Source organism: Schistocerca serialis, chromosome 4, assembly GCF_023864345.2.
Source record: "Schistocerca serialis cubense isolate TAMUIC-IGC-003099 chromosome 4, iqSchSeri2.2, whole genome shotgun sequence".
In the NCBI taxonomy this organism is placed as follows: Eukaryota; Metazoa; Arthropoda; class Insecta; order Orthoptera; family Acrididae; genus Schistocerca; species Schistocerca serialis.
Genome location: NC_064641.1, coordinates 780927330 through 780945905, shown reverse-complemented (window position 1 = coordinate 780945905; position 18576 = coordinate 780927330). Strand labels below are relative to the sequence as shown.

General features: G+C 42.7%; 2 protein-coding genes and 1 non-coding gene across 4 annotated transcripts in view; 2 read left to right on the top strand and 1 right to left on the bottom strand.

Moving 5' to 3' along the window:
• The window catches only part of LOC126474763 (GTP-binding protein Rhes), a 626634-nt gene that overhangs the window by 190246 nt on the left and 417812 nt on the right, over positions 1-18576 (top strand). The window lies entirely within an intron of this gene.
• Positions 1-18576, bottom strand: part of LOC126473356 (calcium uptake protein 3, mitochondrial-like) — a 588948-nt gene that overhangs the window by 340717 nt on the left and 229655 nt on the right. The window lies entirely within an intron of this gene.
• Trnat-ugu (transfer RNA threonine (anticodon UGU)) lies at positions 17544-17617 on the top strand. Its single transcript has one exon. It is a non-coding gene; the product is annotated as a tRNA-Thr (tRNA).

Sequence of the window (18576 nt, the reverse complement as noted above, 5' to 3'; positions counted from 1 at the left end):
GTAAAGACTGTTTGCACTGTAAGTTAAGAAGATTAATGACAGACAGCTAAAACGACGAAGAATATGTATAACGTAAAAACAAAGCTGCAATGAGGTGAAATTCTTCTATGAGAAAACACTGGAACACTACACTTTCATTTAGCCTCAGAAGGACCTGGACAAGGTGAGGAAGAATATGTTCCATAGAGGTTCAGGGGGGGGGGGGGAAGAGATATGCGTCTGTTAATTGGAGATGATGGGTAGAAGGTGAAGCAGATAGTGGGAATACAGAAATTGGAAAGGACAGAGGGTGAGTAGGAGTAATGGTGTATGGGGAGGGTAGTGGCATAACAAGAAAGGGATACAAGTGTGTGTACAGAAAAAAGGAGACTGGAGCCCTGATGTGGAGTGGAGTAGGTGGGGAAGGGTTAAAGTTGGTTGAAGGGATAAATATCAAAGCAGATCTCATTGTCTAGGAGAGGGAGTTGGTTGAAGTTGGTGTTGGGATAGGATACGGAGTGTGTGAAGGTGTAGTGATGGAGGATTGTATTGGTGAAGAAGGAGTGACAGGATACCAGAGTTGTGACCAGATGGGAGTGAATGGGGTTATTGGAAACTAGTTCGTGGACAGTGTTGGAGATGCATAGCTATTCAATGTGGGCGAGGAGGGGTGGAAATTTGATGAGATGGTAGAGGACCCAGGTGGGGAAGGTAAACGAATGTGGAAAGCAAGACAGAGTGCTTGTCGTTCCAGGATTTGGAGGGATTTATAGAACTTTGGTGGGACAGATGACAACACAGTATTCACCTCCTCATTTTATACTGGCAGGTCCAGCTCTCGTGGCATCTGGTGGCCTATTCCACATTACATAGGGAAGTCTGGATAGGTTTGATGAAATAAGATACAATGGAACCACATAAAGAAGTATTAACACCTGTTTAGTCGAACATAAAAGGAACTATCACTTAGGACAAATCGATAAGTCGGCCATAGTGAAACATGTTTTAGGTACAGAGACCACGAAATAAAATTTCCTGACCCTAGCCAACAGAACACATTATCCACTCGTTTGTGTAGAGAGACAACAGAAATTTATAGGCACCATGATTGTGTCAGATCAAACACCTCCACAAATCCTACACCAACCGCGAACTATAGCCATATTGTTCCCCTCTGATCACCAACCTTGGTATGCTGCCGCGACTTTAAAAAAAACATTTCACTGTCCCTATAGCTACCCACAAACCCCTATACAATGCAACGTCAAACTACTCCCTCTCCTAGACAATATGATCTGCCCCAGTATTTATCCGTCCTACCAACTGTAACCGTTCGCCACCTATCCCATTCCCCGTCAGAGCTCTCATCCCTTCTCCTCTTAATTTCACGGCTCTGTCCACACACCAAACCCCTGTTCACCTTCTGTCTTCCCACCATCTTCCCCAACACCTGTCTCCATTTCCAAAGCACCTACCCACATTTTTTCCACCCACATCCCTCAAGCCTGTAGAATACATTTTCCCCTCTGAAAATCCTCTTCTCCCAGTGCAGATCCTTCAGTTTTTAAGTGAAACTGCAGTCCTGGTTTTTTTAAAGAATGTCTCCATTGCTGCGATGTGTTTTTAAATCTGTGCATATTTTTGTTTTTTATCTTTCAGTGCTTCGATTTTTAATTTTAAAAAATCAACAAACTTAATATTTTTAATGCAAACACCAAAAAATTCATATTTTTATAGTTTGTGACAGCACTGGCATGTCACATGTCACTAAGCGACCATACGTATAATCATTTCATGTTGTTATTTTCATGACCTTTCTGGACGGAAGAGCAGGGCTTTTGAATTCTGGCGTTTTAGCTCATGTTTTCCACTGTTATTGGAATGTGGTAAAAAGGGCCAGCTGCAAGCATTAGGTGTTGGGTAGTCAATAGCAGAAAGTCGGAGAGGGCGGGGGGGGGGGGGGGGGGAGACTCCACCTGAGACTTTCCAGGGATGGTGGGCACGTGAGAAGACTACTCTGCCTATCTCCCCAGGCAAAGTATCACAAAAGCGACCTTTTCAGAGCAGTGCGGACTACGTATGTTCCCGAGAGACTTGCACAAAATCCCAGAGGAAGAGCCACTGCTTTTTTTCGTAAACAGCAAGGAAGCGAGCTGCATTTTCATGCCCTAACGTCTTTCCGCTAGCCGTAAAGTGAGCCTCCGTACAGTGTCAACTTTAAGCCAGTTAACAGGGAATACAACAAGCGCTCAAGGAGAAAATTCTGCAGGCTTCCCATGCTTCCAGGAAGATAGAGAGACATTATCATTTGTCACCGGGAGAGAACTGGTGATCTCTTCCCTACTGCAGTGGCACTGACGAGCGTATGACGGCGACAGTCAGTAGTCGCTCTAGAGCGAGGACATTGTCGCTGTTTGAGTTTCCCTGTTCAAGAGTCGCTGTTCCATGTCTGGCTTCAGTCTGGCGCTTATTTAGGTGTTTTGGAAAAGTGTTGCGTATAACGTTGACGCTGCTTTTGCCCTGAGAAGCTCATAATTTGCGAGTCTGTTCTCAACTTATAATTTCTTTTTACAGATAGTGGTGTATCATACAGGGGTTGAGAGTCAATACTCTCCAGTATTTTCGCCTTTGACGTACCCAGATTTCTGAAAGTGATTTATATCTGAATTTACAGTTTTAGAGACAGCTTTCAGCTGCCTTCTGCACAGACACAGTGTTTTCAGAATTTGAATATTATCACGATGGTGGTTCAGTCAAACTTTGATATAATAAGAATGCTGATAATCACTCCTGATGAAAGTAATTGTAAATTAACCAAATTTTGACTTGTGGATTATTGATCGAGGACAAATAAATTAATATTTTGAAGCTAACTTTTTTTTTTACTCAATCATTTCCTCCCACAATGTTCTGATAAGGCGACTCTATTTTGAAAAAGAAATATCATCAGAGAGTTCTAGTTCGCTTAATTACACTCTCACTGTGGCGGTGTTTCCAATGTAGTACAGGCGCCATTACGGCAAAGATATTCTTTCATTTGAATCTGGAAAGTCAACAAAGTTCTTTTCTTACTTACGAATTTAATTAAGTTTTTAGTAATTAAACTTCACTTGCAGTAATACTTAGCAACGTGAATTATCATCACTGCCAAAATTGTACGATTGTATTAAATACTATCAAGTCAGAAATACTTGTTGGTTATTAGAGTACTGTGATCGCAAGTGTGGCAGACAGATTCCACGAATTACAGCCGAACCCCTGTCGACCCACACATCCCAAAATTCACTGAACACACAAAAATTTCAACATTTCAAGTTTTTAAAACAATGTCGACGTTACCTGAAAGACGCCATTCCAGGACATTGGACTGGAGGAGCAGGAGGAGCAGAAGATGAACTTCATCGCGGCCGGCCGGAGTGGCCGTGCGGTTATAGGCGCTACAGTCTGGAACCGCGTGACCGCTACGGTCGCAGGTTCGAATCCTGCCTCGGGCATGGATGTGTGTGATGTCCTTAGGTTAGTTAGGTTTAAGTAGTTCTAAGTTCTAGGGGACTGATGACCACAGTAGTTAAGTCCCATAGTGCTCAGAGCCTTTCGAACCATTTGAACTTCATCGCCGGTGGCCTCCCAGGTCTCCAGACCTCACACCTTGTGACTTTTATCTGTGGAGTTACGTAAAAGACCGGGTTTCTAACCCCCACCCCCTATGCCTGACACTCTTTAAAGTCTGCGACATTGTTGAAGCTGTGAATTCGATACCAAAAGGCCAGTTGCTTCGTTGTGACAGTAAATGAACCACCGTTTTGATATTTGTCCCACATGGTGCTCACATTGAACGTTTCCAGGAACGTTGGAATTGTGTTTCTATGTTCTGTAAAATAGAAGCAGTAGATGTTTGAAATCTGTTTCTTCTTTTTGACTAACCCTGTATTGTTGTTTTGCGGTTTTTTATTTTGAGGAAATTCCGTTCTCTAACACTATACAATAAATCTGTATTGTTTCCTTTATTTTTACTACGTATAAAATCTCTCTGTTTCACATTACAAATCGACTGTTTTCGAATAGGACCTGAACTAAACATTGACAGTTTCAGTTTTGCTATAAATGCTGTATATTTTTAAGTAACGGGCAGGAGGATCGCTGTGTTGAAGAAAAATGTTCTGCGGGTTACCTGGCCCTCTATACACTGAAGAGCCAAAGAAACTGGTAAACCTGCGTATTATCGTGTAGGGCCTCCCCGAGCAGCATAAGTCCCGAAACATGACGTGGAATGGACTCGGTTAATGTCTGAAGTAGTGCTGGAGGGAATTGACACCATAAATCGTGCAGGGCTCTCCATAAATCCGTAAGAGTACGAAGGAGTGGATATCTCCACTGAAGAGCATGTTACAAGGCATCCCAGATATGCTCAATTATATTCAGTTATGCGGAGTTTGGTGGCCAGCAGAAGTGTTTAAACTCAGAATAGTGTTCCTGGAGCCACTCTGTAGCGGTTCTGGACATGTGGGGTGTCGCATTGTCCTGCTAGATTTAACCAAGTCCGTCGGAATGCACAATGGACATGACTGGATCCATATAATCAGACAGAATGCTGGCCGGCAGTGGTGGCCGAGAGGTTCTAGGCACTTCAGTTTGGAACAGCGCGACCGCTACGGTCGCAGGTTCGAATCCTGCCTCGGGCATGGATGTGTCTGATGTCCTTTGGTTAGTTAGGTTTAAGTAGTTCTAAGTTCTAAGGGACTGATGACCTCAGATGTTAAGTCCCATAGTACTCAGAGCCATTTGAACCAGACAGGATGCTTACGTACTTGTCACCTGTCAGAGTCGTATCTAGACGTATCATGGGTCCCATATCACTCCAGTTGCACACGCCTCACACCGTTACAGAGCCTCCACCAGCTTGAACAGTCTCCTGCCGACACGCGGCGTCCATGGGTTCATGAGGTTGTCTCAACACCCGTACACGTCCATCCGCTCGACGCAGTTTGAAACGAGACTCGTCCGACCATGCAACATGTTTCCAGTCATCAACAGTCCAATGTCGGTGTTGACGGGCCCAGGTGAGTCATAAAGCTTTGTGTCGTGCAGTCATCAAGGGTACACGAGTGGGCCTTCGGCTCCGAAAGCCAATATCGGTGATGTTTCGTTGAATGGTTCACACACTGACACTTGTTGATGGCCCAGCATTGAAATCTGCAGCAATTTACGGAAGGTTTGCGCTTCTGTCACGTTGAACGATTCTCATAAGTCGTCGTTTGCCCCGTTCTTGCAGGATCTTTCTCCGGCCGCAACACCGTCGGAGATTTGATGTTTTACCGGATTCCTCATATTCACGGTACGCTTGTGAAATGGACGTACAAGGGGAGGCCGCCAATTGTGAAATTCAGATTCGATTCATACTGCGCATAATAAAAGCTCATGGCCAGAGGTGTAATGTGGCAAAGCACCAAGATGCACTTCTCACCCGTTGTCGAGAAAATCGACATTTAAAAGAAACCGTTGCGGTGAAATACGCTCTACGATTAGTAGTTTTCCACAGCGTCGTGGCGCAGTGTTAAGCGCTCGGGTTCGTAATCCGAGGGTCGCCGGATCGAATCTCGCGCCATGCAACATTTTTTATTAGTATTTGTTTTTGTAATTAATATATATATATATATATATATATATATATATATATACATTATTATATACATAACATTCCCGGCAATCAGTTGTAACAATTATGCATATTATAAGCTGTTGAAAGTCGTTTGTCGTGGAAAAACTGGCGACTTCGAACATGATTATGTTTTCCGCAAAGTTGTATTTCACAAATGTTATTGTCTTATTGTCTTCATAATGTTTACCACGTATAGTTAAGGGAAGACGCAGAAACGATATTCCGAAACGAATACCTATAGTGTAAGTCAAACGTTCGAATTAGAATATAGGCCCCACGATATATATATACATATATATTTGAATATATATATTTGAATTACAAAAAACAAATACTAAAAAAAAAGGTTGCATGGCGCGAGATTCGATCAGGCGACCTTCGGATTACGAACCCGAGCGCTTACCGCTGCGCCCCGACGCTGTGGAAAATTATTAATCGTAGGGAGTATTTCACCGCAACGGTTTCTTATAACTGTCGATTTTCTCGACAACGGCAGAGAAGTGCAACTTGGTGCTTTGCCACATTACACCTCTGGCCATGAGCTTTTATTATGCTCAGTATGAATCGAATCTGAATTTCACAATTGGCGGCCTACCCTTGTTAATGGAAAGTTCCCACTTCCTCGCTACCTCGGAGATGCTGTGTCCCATCGCTCGTGCGCCGAGTACAACACCACGTTCAAACTCACTTAAATCTTGATAACCTGCCATTGTAGCAGCAGTTACCGATCTAACAAATACGCCAGACACTTGTGATCTTATATAGGCATTGCGAACGTAGTGCCGTATTTGTTTGTTTAAGTGTCTCTGTATTTGAATACACATGCCCATACCAGTTTGTTTGGCGCTTCAGTGTATACTATCAATCAATTTCTGGACAGTTCAGCGCTTCCGGGTTTGAGGGGAATCTATTAAGACATTGACGGCATACTTAAAGAAAGAGATCGTTACAACATAACGCCCGACAGCCATGCAATACACTTGACGTACAGGCAACGTGCGTACGACCTTAACTGAACAAAGCTGCTAGGAGAACTACCATAGTCAAATCTTACTTATGGTAGTCTGCAGTAGCCTATGTCAGTTTTGCAGCTATACTTCTTACATTCGCCACAGTCGTTAAAGTCATGTGTGCTACACGGTGCTCCCATGTGTGTCATAAATAGTGCCCTCGTATTTTAAGCAACTTAACCACTCAGTGCGTCCCACTTCTGAAGTATTTGGATATCTAGAGCCATCCGTAAGCACTTAAAGAAAAGTATATATGGCCTGTAAAGTATCGATACTTGAATTCCTTGTGCCGAAATCATTTTGCTTAAAACTGTAACGTTGTTGTTTTCCAACTAATACCCAAATGCAATTCCAAATAGGCCACACTACAGGATTCAGCGGTCGCCGATGGAGAGATCTGGAAACATAAACTTCGATGAACTGAAAAAACAGCGTCATATTATTGGAAGGTCTAGAAACATTCACTGTAGCCTCAATCTCTTCGAGGATTCAGCATACACTGCGTGCTGTAGAATTCGAGAGGCAGATTTGACCCGCTGTTTGTTTACCGCCGATAATATCGGGAGAAATTGAGTGGCGTGAAAATGCATATGCGCATTGGAATACATTTAAATGACCAAGCATTTTCAGAAACGATAAGACCCTCGAATAGCTACAGCCCATCGATTAGGCACGGAATTCTTATCAGCTGGCATTGTCGTTGGCATCATGCTGCGAAGGAAAATCCGCTTTTAGACTCAATTCCTTCGGGATTGCTCGTGTGAATCTCGAGTGCTAACAGAAACGTTTCAGCTCAACTAACTGCTCTTCAGACGATAGTCAATAAAAGAAAATAAGAACGGCGATGACTATTCCCACAATTTAAAAAAAAGACACTGCTGAATATATAGGATGTAAAAAACTACGTATATAAAGTTTTGGTGCGTTCAGAGGATGTAAAATGAAACAACCCTTCATATGGCAAATACAAAAAATGTACAGTGTACCCCCTAGACGTACGTAAAGGATTTGACGCTGGATTTTCTTATGCCAACGTTGAGAGTTCTTTTGACTTCTTCGTATGCCACATACTGACCGTGACATTTTTGTATTGTTGCTCCATCATTAACAGACGTCTGTCACAAATGTGTAGGGTGGTATTTTTCACGACCATCTGACTGGGCCTTATCTTCCACTTAACACGCTCGGTGGAGGAAATTACCTTTCGTCATAAATGTCGGAGAAAGTCCTGTTGCCGGCCGAAGTGGACGAGCGGTTCTAGGCGCTACAATCTGGTGCCGCGCGACCGCTGCGGTCGCAGATTCGAATCCTGCCTCGGGCATGGATGTGTGTGATGCCCTTAGGTTAGTTAGGTTTAAGTAGTTCTAAGTTCTTGGGGACTGATGACCTCAGACGTTAAGTCCCATAGTGCTCAGAGCCATTTGAACAATTTTTGAAAGTCCTGTTATCAGGCAATGAATGTGACGGGGCCCCTTCACACTTTGCCGGTGATGTTAGAGAACATCTAGACAAGGGATTCCCCAATTACTGGATTGGGAGGGGTGCACTAGTACCGTGGCCACTCGTTCTCCCGACCTCACTCCCATGGATTTCTTTTTATGCGGTTGATGTACGACCCCAGAAGACGCAGTTGCCCGTTCTGGTGAAGCTGTGCCTGTTATTAGCGAAACATTTGTTTGTTTTGAAAGAGTTAATCATTAGCACGCAACTGCCAGTTGTGCACTAATGTAAACAAGGGGCATTTTCAGCAACATCTCTAAAACAATGTTCATCAGACGGCTATTTGAACACTGTCTCTGGATATCACTAGCGATGAAACTAAACATCTAAAATTCTGTATATGTCGTTTTACACCTTGTATATAAACTGCACGACAAATTAAAATACACTGTCCAGTCACACTGAAGTCACCACCTATTAAAAGACTAAATAAATACCTTTTGCAGCGGAGACTTCTGGGATAGGTGCAGAAAGGATGTGGGGCTATGCCGACTCGAGTGCCGTGGCCAGCTACGGAAGATTTCTCAATTGATGACCCATGGCGCGAACAGCTTGATCGAGATAGTCCCATAGATTCTCCATTGGGTTTAAATCCGGGGAATTTGGTAGCCAGGGGAGTACAGTAAACTCATCCTCCTGTTCTTCGAATCACGCACGTACACTGCGAACTGTGTGACATGTTGCATTGTTCTGCTGGTAGATGCCATCACGCCGAGAAAAAACTGATTGCATCTGTGGGTGGACATGGTGCTCAAGAATATATGCATACTTGATCCACTATACCTTCCAGAATGACAAGATCACTCAGCGAATTGTCTCTCGCCTGGACACTTCCGACGATTGTTTTGCATACCTTTCACGTTGTACATGCCAACGGCCATCTGTCCGATGCAGCATAAAACGCGATTCTTCTGAAAGGTCCATCTGTCGCCACTCAGTGGACATACACTTGCGTGCAAATTCCAGCCTTCGTCACCAATGAACAGTACTTAGCATTGGTGTATGAACCAGGCGCCTGTTGTGGAAGCCCATACACAGTAACGTTCGCTGAACGACCATTAAGGAGACAATGTTGGTAGCCCATTGTTCATCTGGGTGGTCAGTTGCTGAGCACTTGCACGTCTATTCGTTCCTACACATCTTCACAGCCGTCCTTCAACTCTGTCATCTATGGTCCGTGGTGTACCACAGTTGCCTCAGTAACGGATTTGGATAGCGCCATTTTGCCAGGTACGGTGTACTCTAACCACGACGGCACGCAAACAGTTCAAAAACTTATGCCGCGCGGTTTGAGGCGTCATGTCACGGATTGCGCGGCCTCTCCCGCCGGAGGTTCGAGTCCTCCCTCGAGCATGGGTGTGTGTGTTGTTCTTAGCGTAAATTAGTTTAAGTAGTGTGTGGGTCTAGGGACCGATGATCTCAGCAGTTTGGTCTCTTAGAAATTCACACACATTTGAACATAAAAACTTAGCAGCTTCAAAAATGTTTCCACTCTTGTCCCTAAATGCAATCATTACGCCCTTTTGGACGTCAGATAAATCGCACCGTTTCCGCATTACAACAACGACTGCCCTGTATTTCGCGTCCCCCGACACCCCTTATATACCCACCACTGCTAATGCTACCACCTGCCTTCTGTGAGTGGTTATTGCACGTTGTCGTCGAACATAGGTGGTGATCACATTAATGTGGCTGGACGGTGTAAATCAGCAGGAAAAACTGAAACAGCAGTCACACGGGACAGACTGGGGTGTAGATGTACCATATTTACAGACAGTTACGTCCGTAGGGTGGAAGCGCCAGGTCAACGTTGAAGTCATTAGAGACGGAACACAAGTGCTGAAGAAAAAGTGATAGCAACCGCAATCAACCGTATCTTTATTAAAGGAACCATCCCAGTATCTGACTGATATGATTTAGGGAAATTACGAAACATCTGAATCAGGATGGTCGGAAAGGTATTTGAACCCCGATTACACATACATTTTAACTGTTGCACAAACTTGTTCGGTCATGACGACCAAATGACTGCTAAGATGAGGGCAAAGCTGTACTGAACCTGCAGTGCTTAACTTGGGATGGTCTAATTACAGCAGGTGTCCTTAACTCTCTTCGACCGTTGAACTCACCCAGGTTACAGGGGGGCCTAGAGTTTAGACTTTGTTTCGGCTTATCTTTATTATATTACAATTGTTTTGGTTCAAATGTCTCTGAGCACTATGGGACTTAACATCTGAGGTCATCAGTCCCCTAGAACTTAGAACTACTTAAACCTAACTAACCTAAGGACATCACACACATCCATGCCCGAGGCAGGATTCGAACCTGCGACCGTAGCGGTCGCGCGGTTCCAGACTGAAGCGCCTAGAACCGCTCGGCCACATCGGCCGCCTACAATTGTATTAATGCCATTAAATCGCGAGGTTAGGTATAGAGCAACATACTGATGTGGCGATTTACATATAGGGAGAACGTTGTACATTTAAACAGTTTTCAGGCTTCCGTCTGCATCCAGCCCTATAACAGATGTTTAACACATTTTGTTACTCTATTCTGAAATGACAGAATTCGCTTTACATATGTTGCAGTTTTTTTCTGAAATTACAAAAATTACTCAGGAAAAGTAAGGCTTTTCCAAATGTGAAAAACTGCTCCGAGGTGCAACATGATCATGGTCATATAGTTAGGAATTAATATTCTATTCAAATTTGAAGGTTTTGCTATCAAGAAAATCTTTTAAATACGATCTTTAATAGTCTATGTGTTATATTGCTACTCTACCACCTACCAGTAATCAGTAAGTGAAGTCATATTAAGTAGTAACACTTTAACTGCTGTGGAAAGGTTAACTAGTGATACACCTTCTCTCCCCAGGCGCTGAGAACTAGCGAAACCGCAGCCCCTGGGTTTTCCTGAAAAGCTGCTGACACGTTTATGGGTCCCATTCCATTGACATCTCAGTGCTGTGTACGAGTTACTATCATACTACAGCCAGTAAAAAAGTTACGAGTATTTATCACACAACCTACGTGCCTCTTTATGGTCTATGATTTGCTAAAAACCTCGTTTCGATATGTTGTTTGAACCGTTTATGAATTATGAATATTGTTATGACCACATGATTCGCGATGCGCAAGGATGGAAATGGCCGCATCACGTGACCATCTGTCGGATATAAAAATCAGTAACTCAAAGCTCAATTTAAAATAAAACTTCGACATCTTATCTACATTTCGTACAGTGCAATGTATGAGGTATATTCAACCGCACGCAAGGTTTACGCAATGCGTTTTTACCTAACAAATGCTTTAAAATTTCGTGCAATGTTTTACTTAACATGATGCAGTGCAATAACCATAATGGATAATGAATCCTATCAGTCGTTTATCGAGCGAAGGTGTTAGGCTGTGATGTGCAAAAATCAAATTTTTCACCTAATATTTTTCTTAAAATCGGACGATTAGTATTTTATAGCTGCCAGAATGCTGGCTCTCAGCACATATAGCAGCTTTTGATGAACAGTACAGCCATAATAAAGCAGCGCTCAGCGTGGAGTGCAGAGAACATGTCTGTAGCAGCGAAAGTATTGAACACATTTTGAAACAAAAGTTACTGGTGACCAACAGAAATTCCCATTTTCGAGACAGGGAAAATAGTTAAGATACCAAAGAAATTCAGTTCATTTACAAATGACACATGCTCATGGTAAAAAAGCCTTCCATTTCAAGCTTCAAGATAGTGCATGACCAACGAAATATGACCTAATCGCCCACACGTTACGTAACTAGTTTCAAAAATATACACACTTTTACTCACCATAAAACGCTGTAACTGAATAGTTAACAATGTCATCCAAATAGCTTTAATGTATTACACAGAACATAAATTTTTGGAACTCGTAAAATTTAGAAACGCTACACAAAACACCGCCTCATGTCTCACAACAAAATTAATAGAAAATGACGGAAACTGTTTATGGTGGTTTCTGCTGCGCATTCCTTCATGTGATTCTAAAAGTGGTCACTAGACCGACCAGGAATCATCACGTACTCTTAGGTATACTATCCTCCTAGAGCAACACTGTCCCCTACGTTAAAGTATCAGCATCTTTCTTTTTAAGACAGTATTTCATTACGGATAATTGCTCTATCTCCAAATAGTTTAACGTTATTTTTAGTATTGTGTGTCAGGTCAATAGCCAACGATATGAAGAGCAGAGTCATAACACTGTTCCATGGGTCACGCCTAGAGTTAGTTTATCCATCTACACCTCTCTATTCAAGATAACATGCTACACCCGTGTAACATTGTATGAAATGTCACTTGATGATGATCGTTAAATGTAGTCAGTTTTTTTTTTTGGTCATCAGTACCATGGAAGTCATTCCCTCATGCCTTAGCAGATGTCCTATCATCCTGTCCCTTCTCCTTATCAGTGTTTTCCACATATTCCTTTCCTCTCCGATTCTGCGTAGAACCTCCTCATTCCTTACCTTATCAGCCCACCTAATTTTCAACATTCGTCTATAGCACCACATCTCAAATGCTTCGATTCTCTTCTGTTCCGGTTTTCCTACAGTCCATGTTTCACTACCATACAATGCTGTACTCCAGACGTACATCCTCAGAAATTTCTTCCTCAAATTAAGGCCGGTATTTGATATTAATAGACTTCTCTTGGCCAGAAATGCCTTTTTTGCCATAGCGAGTCTGCTTTTGATGTCCTCCTTGCTCCGTCCGTCATTGGTTATTTTACTGCCTAGCGAATCGTATCATTAATATCCTTTCACCTTGTATTTTAATTCCACTCCTGAACCTTTCTTTTATTTCCATCATTGCTTCCTCGATGTACAGATTGAAGAGTAGGGGCGAAAGGCTACAGTCTTGTCTTACACCCTTCTTAATACGAGCACTTCGTTCTTGATCGTCCACTCTTATTATTCCCTCTTGGTTGTTGTACATATTGTATATGACCTGTCCCTCCCTATAGCTTACCCCTACTTTTTTCAGAATCTCGAACAGCTTGCACCATTTTATATTGTCGAACGCTTTTTCCAGGTCGACAAATCCTATGAAAGTGTCTTGATTTTTCTTTAGCCTTGCTTCCATTATTAGCCGTAACGTCAGAATTGCCTCTCTCGTCCCTTTACTTTTCCAAAAGCCAAACTGATCGTCACCTATTTTCTTTTCTTTTCTTTTACATTCTTCTGTATATTATTCTTGTAAGCAGCTTCGATGCATGAGCTGTTAAGCTGATTGTGCGATAATTCTCGCACTTGTCAGCTCTTGCCGTCTTCGGAATTGTGTGGATGATGTAGTCAGTAGTGACTGAAATCCAGTTAAAATTACTTGACATGTGACTTTTCCACTTGCCGCTACAGTGTTGCCACTTCGGCCGCCGGCTGCGGCTCGGTTACAGGCGACACACAAACAGGGCGGGTCACTTCACAAATGCTAATAATGTGTAACGCTGAGCAATGTTCGACGCGGCCGCTGTGAGGTGTGACGGAAATGCGGCATACTCTATCGACAGCTGATTTTAAACGACCAACCACTGAACTGCGGCAGACGACATGTTTTGTAGCCCTGAATTTAAAATCATGTTCTACCCATGGTGTTCAATATATCTGAGAAAACGGCAGTCAATAGTCTGCGTCAGAATTAAAATAACAAACGATTTGTTCTCAGCGGTTCAGGCTAACCTCTACGAGCAAACTCAAGACAGAAGAATTTAAGTATCAGCGCTAAAAGCGAACTAATTTCGCGTTATCATTGGGTACCTGAAACCATCCTCACACTGGCTACACCGGCTGCCGCGTTACCAACCGATGAGCAGTGTTGGTTGGCACTTGACCATATATCGTAAGCAACATAGGATCATTCCAAACGAAAAAAAATAGGAAGAAAAATAAGAGCAAATAGAAAATCAATACGATGATAAAAACGATGCGCCAAAGAATTAGAAATAAAAAATTACACTTTAACCAATCAATTACATAAAAATAAGAATCAGTCTCGTGATTAGATTTAGAAAGAAAATAGTTAGGTGTATTCCACGTGATTAGTATCTACCACCATCTATACATCAGGTTTATACGGTAACCCTTGCCCTACTGCATTACACTGCGTTACTTTCTATATTTATTACTCCGGTGTCCGGTTACAACAATGAATTGCACCCTTCAAAAATTCCATATCACGCAGTGTTGCGTGAAGCTTATCTTATGAAGCTGATCTATATTATTATAGTAACTAAATATGTGACGCTTATTCACGTCTTGTGCTAAAGGATCCAGCAGTGCTTGGTTAATGCTGTGTACGAAACGTGTGTATTTCTTTAGCATGGTTATGTGTATGTGTGTGTGTGTGTGTGTGTGTGTGTGTGTGTGTGTGTGTTTTCTGCTGTGGTTATCATGTATGATGAAATACGAAATAAAAGGGTCAGACGGAGGATTCGGGATCCAAATATATCAAGAAAGAAAGCCGGACAACGAATGAGAAGTGAACTGACCATTCGCTGTGGCAGTTTGGCAACGGCGAACAGTTCGGGCGTGGTGTTGAGCGCTCTGATTGGAGGAAACCAGCTCAACGTGTGAAGTTCAACCTGTGAAGCTCAACGTGTGAAGCTCAACTGTCAAGTAATTTTAATCAGACTATAGTAATGTATTTTATAAACAGCACCTGAGATAGTGATATGCAAATGGCTAAAGTATCAACAGCTTTAGTGCTACAAATATATGGGACATGATCAAATTATTGTAGCTCGGATTTCTTGAGATACGGTTACTGAGGATCTAGACGTTGAATATTTAGAAACGTCGGCCCACACACCTAAACATTGTTGCTTTTGTGGTCTTCAGCATGAAGAATGTTTTGTTGCAGCTCTCCACGCTAGTCTATCCTGTGCATTGTTCTTCAGCTTTCCATAGCTACTGCAATCTACATACATTTGAACCTACTCAGTATATTCAAACTTTGGTCTCTCTCTATAATTTTTATCCTTGACCTCCCCTTCGATTCCTCGACGCCTCAGGATCTGTCGTGTGAAACGATCCTTTGTTTTAGTCAAGTTATACCACAAATTTCTTTCCGTCCCGATCTGATTCAATACCTCTTCATAAGTTATTCGATTCATCCACCGAATCTTCAGCGTTCTTCTGTAGCACCACATTTCAAAAGTTTCTCTCTCTTCTCATATGAATTGATCATCGTACTCGGCGCAGTTCCAAAACAAGATTACACACCAGGCAAATGCCTTTAGAAAAGACTTCTTAACACTTCAATTTCTAGTTTTAAACTACCTGGAAGTTTCAAATCAGCGCACACCCCGCTACAGAGTAAAAATTTACCCTGGGAACAGTACCCTCGGCTGTGGTTAAGCCGTTTTCTGCCAACATCCTTTTTGCCATCTTTACTTATGCTGGAGAGCTTCTATTCAGTTTAGACGCAGAAGAGAGGTGCTAGCGGACCAAGTATTGTGAGGGAGAGTTTATTTTTTTAGATTAATTCTTTCAGTATAGTAAATAATTTGAAAGAGTGATGGTAGTACTTATGTTTCGCATCAACATTTCTACAACATCCACTGTATTTCAGCACAATAAAAGATTTTAATGAAATAAATGATTGCCCAGCCGGTAGAGTTCAAATGGCTCTGAGCACTATGGGACTTAACTGCTGTGGTCATCAGTCCCCTAGAACTTAGAACTACTTAAACCTAACTAACCTAAGGACATCACACATATCCATGCCCGAGGCAGGATTCGAACCTGCGACCGTAGCGGTCACGCGGTTCGAGACTGAAGCGCCTTTAACCGCACGGCCACACCGGCCGGCGTCGGTAAAGTACTCGCCTGCGAAACGCAAATGTGAGATTCGAGTTCTGATCTGGTATAGAATTCCGCCGGAAATTTGATGTAAATACATATTCAATGCTGACACATTTACTCTTTTAAAAACGCTTTTTCTTCTTATTGGCAGCCTGCATTTATATCCTCTCTAGGTCACCCACCCATCGTCAGTTATTTTGATGCCAAAATAACTAAACTCATCTACTACTTTTAATGTTTCATTTACTGATATAATTCACTCAGTATCTCCTGATTCGGTTCGACTACATTCCATTAGTCTCGTTTTACTTTCGTTGAAATTCGTGTTATAACATCGTTCCGTGACGATATCCATTAGTCTCGTTTTACTTTCGTTGAAATTCATTTCCTATTTTCGACAAGCGCGTGGGAAAGACAGTAATGCCGCACTAATCCCTTACCTACATGTCGATGCTCATGTACCCGCATTGGAGTCACGCTACTTTTTTGCATACGCTCTACAACAACGCTCTCAAACTGAAACTTTTTGATCACTTCTTACACAAAGTCATTGACAAACCTCAGAATCTCTATTACTTCTCCCCGAACTTTAATTACTTTTCCAAATTCTTTTTTGGTTTCCTTTAACATCGTTTATTTTTACTAGCTTTACATAGTCATTGCAAGTTGTCTCTCTCTCTCTCTCTCTCTCTCTCTCTCTCTCTCTCTCTGATTATACCTTCAAGGTAATACACATGTATTCCGACAGAGTATGACGCTTAACACGATTATACCGGCGTCAGACTGAGCAACGAAAATAGCGGCTGGGATATAAACGGTCCGTAAAGTGGCGCTGGGTTGCGTTCGATGTGGGAGGAGCATCGAGGTGTTTGCGGGCCGGAAGCCGGTCAGGTGGTCAGCACTCCAGCTCAATCGATGCGCCTTGAATGCAAATACTGGCGCGGCCTTGATCCTCCCTCGTGCCAGCCGATGCGTGAGTGGACTGGGATATTAAAAAGCAAGGAGAATAGCGTAGGAGGGAGAATGGCAAATCAGTACATGTGACACAAACAGAAACTCCTCTCCCACCCCTCTTAGCTGGTATTAAACTAACCGAATCACCGAGCAACGAGTTGTCTTCAGGGACGATTTAGCTCGTGCCGGCAGCGATTACTATAATGTATACGGAGGTCCGGTGTGGGCTGTAATTATCCTATAGTAGCAAAACTTTGTAGATATGTTGCTCATGTTTGATCGCGAGCCTACTATTTGCCGCACGCAACCATTTGTCCTGCAGGCTGGAACATGTTTATATACTAAGATCGTATCTGTTCTTTCGGACATGTCCGAAAGAACAGATACCATTTTAGTATATATGTAATTAAGGCTCACCGGCCACTTGACCATCTTCTTCTTCTGTGTGAATCCACAAACAGTGCCCGAACTCTTACGGGAATCGGCAACGCGCCGCGAGTAATTAGTATAATGGGCGGGGGCACTACGAATGTAGTGCGGGACAATACGTTGAGAATGAGGGTTTCGCGGGAGGCGTGCCAGAGATAAATCCCTGCAGTCGCGCTATCCTCTGTGTCCTCGGTGGCTCAGATGGATAGAGCGTCTGCCATGTAAGCAGGAGATCCCGGGTTCGAGTCCCGGTCGGGGCACACATTTTCATCTGTCCCCGTTGACGCATTTCAACGCCTGTAAGCAGCTAAGGGTGTTCATTTCATTGGAACGTGTTTACCGGGAAACCGGATCGGATTGTATCCTACGCTGACCAGGTGGTTACGGGCTAGCATCGTTATCAGGCATGGGATGTGGTGGACATGAAACAGAATGAAAAGTCTGAGTCTTCTGATCCCCTACTCTGAGTATACTCTCGGCCCTGAGATTGTTAGTAGATTGGCATGCGAGATGCTGACACCAGAGACCACCGTATAGAGTGCCGCTACGTGTGGAATGTATGGGAGTTTTGCCGATTGATGGTGGGGCTTATAAACTAAACTGCACCTTCCAGTGTGACACCAACGTGGATTCTCTTTCCTGACTTTAAACTGCACCCAAGAACGAAGATCAGCGCCGTGGCCTGGCTACTGGGACACACTGCCTATGCTGTTTTTGAGTTACAACAGAGTGACGCCGTGCAGTACATGGTCTACCTGTGGGAAGGTCTTCAACAACTGAACCATTCACCGAAGTACAGCGAACATTTTGCAAACAGTTTATCAGTTGCGATATTGTATGGTTAACAGAGGATGTTTCAGTTACAGTGATACCTTTGCTAGAAGTATCCATTTGTTTCCTATTTTTCATTACAGTTTTCCATTTTCTTTTACCTTATTACATGATACAATTATTTCAATTTGTTTAAATTTCACAGCTCATACACATATCTATCAGGATTGTTACCAAAAGCACTCTGTGAATAACTTGTAACACATTTCAATTGTTTTTGTTTTCACTCTGTTTTCTTTAAAGGATTTCGATTCTGTATAATATTGACCTGCGACTCATAATTAAATTTCTGTTCATGTATTGTTCTAAAGATGTTATGTTATAATGATGTAATGTTAATAAATAAATAAATAAATTACAAAAAAAAGAAAGAAAGAAAAGAAAAGCG